Raw genomic sequence first — 5,648 nt, 5'->3', positions numbered from 1 at the left:
TTATATTACACTATTGTGATATTGTACATGACATCCTCCACCCCTGAACGTTTCCGCCGTTCGTGGTTTTGGGGTGTGACAGATTGGTATCAGAGCATTGTTTATAGTGAATTAAGTATATCAACCCATAAAAGATATACTAACTATAAACACATTGGGATTAAAGCACTCTGTCTAAGAGTTTATGCTTATAAATTATAAAACATTTAACAAAGTATACGTGTCTGCATTCATACTAAAATCAGTGTCACAATGACAAGAACAAAAGTATTACGATTGTTGAATATCACAGGTAAGCTCGGGGATGTATGGTCAGCCTTGGGAGTGGCATAGCCTGATCAACTATGATGTTCCAAAGAGTGATTAGCACATGCCCAAGAATGGTTGTGATATGGCAACAAGTCTAAAAACTTACCAACATTACCACAATGAGAACATTATAATAGAACCTAAGTCTAAAATACTATAGGGGTATTTTGTGTTACTATAAGTACTTTATACTTGAGAACTAAAATGGAATCTCCATTCCTAAGTTGATAATTGCTAAGTGGATACGCTAAAGTTATATGTAACTAGGATGTTATAAACTTAGAATCGGTGAAATTTTTGCTTTACCCCTATTCCTTGTGAATTTGGAGTTAAGGTCACTTAATCGAAGGCCTATCCTGTGTTGATTACATATAACTGGTATGCACTTTACAAATAGCGATGGAACTAATGAAGATTTACTAAATAATTATCTAGATAGTTCGTCTAATAATTATTTTCTTACCTCAATTCTCGCGTAGATAACATGGTTGGATTCCATCCCCACGACAACCTGTTCCTTCCGAACAAAGTGATTGCTGGATGGTTTGGAGAAGAACCAGATGATGATCATCCAATCCCTCTGAATGATCATCATGCTGACGACCTTTCAGACGATGCCATCTCCGAACCTGAGGTTGAGAACCTACCCCAGGCAGCTCCCATTCCGATTCCTAACCCTCGTCTACCTTTTAATGGCCCGACGCCTAAGTGGGTGGAATGTTTGGAAACATGGAGCCAAGGACAAGATCAGCCCATGCCATTTAATGGTGACCGAAGCTTGTATGACCTGAGCAATGGGGGCTCAGCAGACAGAATCATGCCAATTCTGATCCGAAGAGTTGCCCGAAACGAAATTCAGGGTAGGACAGCCCTACAACGTATCATAGAAGTTGATACAAATGGAGGAATGCATATGCTTCGCACCAGTCACCTTGAACATGCTCGTGAGGGGTATGAGAGAGACCATGAAACCCTGCTGCAAGCACTGGCTGAATCACGAGCCGAAGTCATGGAACTTTCCGTAAGCTAGAGAGTGTACGAAAGACACCTACTTGATGTGGAACGCCAACTAGCTGAACTGAGAGTTCACCAGAGGGATGACCGTCGCCAGTAGTGGATGCTTTACTTTATATTCCTTGTTAGAAAGGAATCATGTTCCTGTCTATGCCCGATGTTACGTTTTCTATGAAACTACCTTGTACTGTAAGTACTTTAGTTAGGACTTTATGTTCTCAAGAACTATCTTCTCTGGATATGATATAAGACCTTTTTACAAGGTCATTTTCCCAAACTTGTACGTCATGAATATCAAATATATTGACAGTCAGCTAACTTCTATGTCATTCTTTATTCGAATACTCTTATCATACTTTCATTAGAGTATATCTAAAACATACTTTAGTCAAGTCATTGGATTATAGAAATTTAACTCCTGAGACATCTCCGAGTATCTTTTAACGGTTGGATCACGTTATACGCCAACCTGCGACATCTCGACTAGAACAACAAACATCTTGAGAACATTGTAAGAACATACTTCCATTCTGTACTAGGACTACATCATAGGGATGTAGGTCAAACCATCGTGAACATACTTCCATTCCGTACTAGGACTGCATCATAGGGATGTAGGTCGAACCTTAGAGAACATACTTCTATTATTTGCATGAGCGATCGAACTACGTCTAGTTTCAACCATTTTCACTTGCAAATTCATTTCCTTTCAGTAACGGAATCATGGCTCCCAAGAAGAACAATCAGCCCATCAACCGAACACCAACTCTTCAGATTGATGCAGCTACCTTTCAAGCTGCAGTCTCGGCTGCCATGTCAGCTTTTCTGACCCACATGAACGCCAACAACGCAAGTGTTAGCGGGTTTGTTAACGACAATTCCAACCCAAGTAACAATCCAGTACCTCAACAAGCAACAAACTACCACGATACCCCAAGTCCTAAGACCAAGAGTATCAAACGAAAGACTTGGACTAACTCTAAGAACAAGTCACTTCGAAGGGAGAACAGGAAACAACCACCAGTAACAACCTTCACAGCCACGACATCAGCACCTCCAACTACCATCCCTTCTGTTATCCCAGTTAACCATAACCCAGTCAGGCCGTATGCATACAAACTCCCAAAATGCATCAAATGCAATTATCACCACCATGGACCTTGTTGGGAGATGCAGTGCTTAAACTGCAACAAAAAGGGACACACCATTCGTTATTGCAATATCCCGATCCCACACATCACTTCAACCACAAATATTGAAACCTCTCAGATATGCCATCTATGTGGCGTCATGGGACACTTCAAGAGGGACTGTCCATCGGAGAAGGACAATGGCAAATCCAGAGGAGTTTGACCTCAGAATGCAAAGAGGCAGTTAAGGACCCTAATATAGTATAGGATCCTTCCAAGTCGTCAGTATGCTATATGTTCAAAAACATGTTTAAAACTAGTGCAACTAGAGTCTTATCTTTTGTGGGATCCTGTCGGTATAGGGATGCTCGTGCTGCGTATACTTGTAGTATATCTGATTCGCAGCAATAGTCTTGTAGCAAATCTAAAGTACTGTAACTCTAATTATGGTTGCACGGTTGTTTTTGTTTGTAAACGTTCTATGCTCAAATCTAATGTCCTTAAGTTTCTTTATGATTCCGACATTATCATATGACTCGATTCAATTCGATCCTCTCAATACCAGCTTCATAAGTACGTCTCTTTCTCAGTAAACGTCTTTTAGCGAAGCCGTCATATCAGAACACCGAAGTACTCATGACAGGAGTACCTTATAGTTCTTTTCCTTTCCGAAGGAATCCCCACATTATCGCTCGTGCAGTACGTCAAGTTCAATTCCAGGATTCATACGGTTGATCTATCACTGAAGAATGTATGCATGAGAGTGATATATAATTAATGTTCTACAGGTTTAGAATTGATGATTCCACCTTAATTTCTTTTCCCTCGATGGGATGTGAGATTAAGGAAGAATCAGTTATTCGAATACCTGTTCAGTCTTAATTACATACAACTCGTATACACGAAACTGTGATCATTGAATCACGTATGAATTCTAATATGAACTTTAGGACGGAGACTGTCCAGGAGTCCGAGTAATTGCATTGGCATAGGAACCAAATTAGAACCCAATATGACTCTTATAACCAGATCGCCTTCACTCTAAACACCTACGGAAGATACAAGAACAGTCCGGACAACACCACGAACTACTCAACAATAGAATTTGAAGACCAGGCTTCTCACCCTTGAGAGCTCCGGTCTATTCTTACCAGAAGTCGATGGAGTGCATCATATGTACCTCGACGACTAGAGACTTCGTTTAGATTTCCTTTAGAAATCGTTATCTTTGCCTCGCTTAGAAGAGCTAATTGAACAACCACAGGGAAAGTGTTACTTTTAGAAATGGACCTGAGATCCGAATATCACCAGTTCAAGTGTTAGGGAAGGATGTCCTAAAGACTACCCTCTGAACTCGATACGGACACTTCGAGTCCGTAGTGACACCCCTCGGATAGGACCAATACGCCCATAGTATTCCTGAGCTATATGAGTGGAGTACGCCTTTCTTACTGGGATCAGTTCGTCATTTCTCCATATAATGACTACATATCTACCATCGTAGTAAGAAAGAACCCATAGAAACATTACCCTCGGAGATACTCTTCATAAATTTCTCTGAACAAGAGTTTTGGAATTTAGAAACAAATTTCTTGAGACACACTATTAGTGTTGTGGAAATTCTTGAATACTCTATCAAATTATCCAAAACCATTGGAATTTGTCGGCACCGTAGTCACTGACGGAAAATTCGCCAAATTCTAGGCCTTACAGACCTACTATCATAGTCCTTTTGGAACTCCCCACAAACTTTAGGAACCCTTTCGACTTTGACCCAGCAAGGGATGGCCCTTGACTGGGAAGTAAGCGAGAGAAAGAACATTTGGAATTCCAAGTGAGAGACCAAATTCTTTAGGAAACCTCACTCTGGGAACGGCTTAATACGCTTCATAAAGCGTGGAAAGCTAAAAATCCAATGTAGTTAGGACCTCCGAGATTCTTACTAGAATCGGTCTTGCATTTCACAAACTAGACCTACTCCGCGAACTCAATAACGTACATGTTACCCTTCGCGACTCGAATTTGAAACAGTATCTTTCCGTTAGGACTTTCGTAAGCCCTCTCGACGAGATCGAGATTTATGAGATCCTTGACTCCGTATTAGAACTGTAGTGACCCTCGACCGACTGGTCAAGCAGACGAAGCAACATCGTTACCCATTAGTGAAGGTTCATTGGAATACCAACCGAGAACCCGACTTCACTTAGGGGCGCGATAACCAGTCGATTAGGAAGTTCGCATAACGAATCGATCATTCGTACCTAATTCCTTGGCTAAATTCTAATTTCAAGACGAAATTCCCTTTAACAGGGGGATGATGTGACAATCCGAAATTTCCATTCTGTACAAACTATATCACTTCAATAGAAGTTATAGCAGTCACAGTTAATTTTCAGACTTTCTCGTGTAAGTTTGAGTAATTCAGAGTTTACACTTCAGGAGATATCAGGAGAGTGGATGCACTAGGGTTTAGTGCAACTCTATTATTCCATCACCCTATTATATTAGAGGTCATTTCAGGAATAAAAATATTTTCTACCAAAAATATCTCGGGACTATAAATAGAATTCTGAACCAAATTCATTCATTATTCGCATTTCCAACTAAAGAAAAGCCATTTTCTCTCTCACGGATCTTCGGGTTTTTATCCCAAATCATGAGTACCTCTTTCTAGTAGTGTTAGAAAGCATTATATGTAGTTATAACATGATTTAGAAGGCTAAATCACTAGATTTAGGAGTTTACTCCCCAAGGTGTTCTTGGGCGGTAAACTCCCGAAACAAAGTCGAGACCGACCCTTGTGTTATGCTACTGCCTTAGACTCATTTGTATGTGTATTAAGGACAAGAAAACAATCAAGAAACACCAACACATGGGAGTTCACGGCCCAAGAGTAATCTTAGGCCGTAAACTCCATTGAAATGGACCAAATGGTGCTTTTAAGTCACCTAAAGCTTTAGACATTTACATGGAATTGTTTCCCACTTAATTGAAGGACAAAATCACATCAAAATCACCTCTTAGAGTGAGTTTACGGCCTTGGTAATGCTCCTAGGCCGTAAACACCAAGAAAGGGCACCAAAGTGTGCCTAGGGTCCCCATTAGCTTTAAACAAATGCCTAGAAATTATACCACTTGTGCATGAGACTTGAAATCATCCAAAACACCCATACTTAGAGTTTACGGCCGTAAACT

The sequence above is a fragment of the Lactuca saligna genome, chromosome 7 (genome assembly GCF_052625555.1).
Source record: "Lactuca saligna cultivar CGN05327 chromosome 7, ASM5262555v1, whole genome shotgun sequence".
Taxonomy (NCBI): Eukaryota; Viridiplantae; Streptophyta; class Magnoliopsida; order Asterales; family Asteraceae; genus Lactuca; species Lactuca saligna.
Note: the sequence above shows the minus strand (reverse complement) of the source record.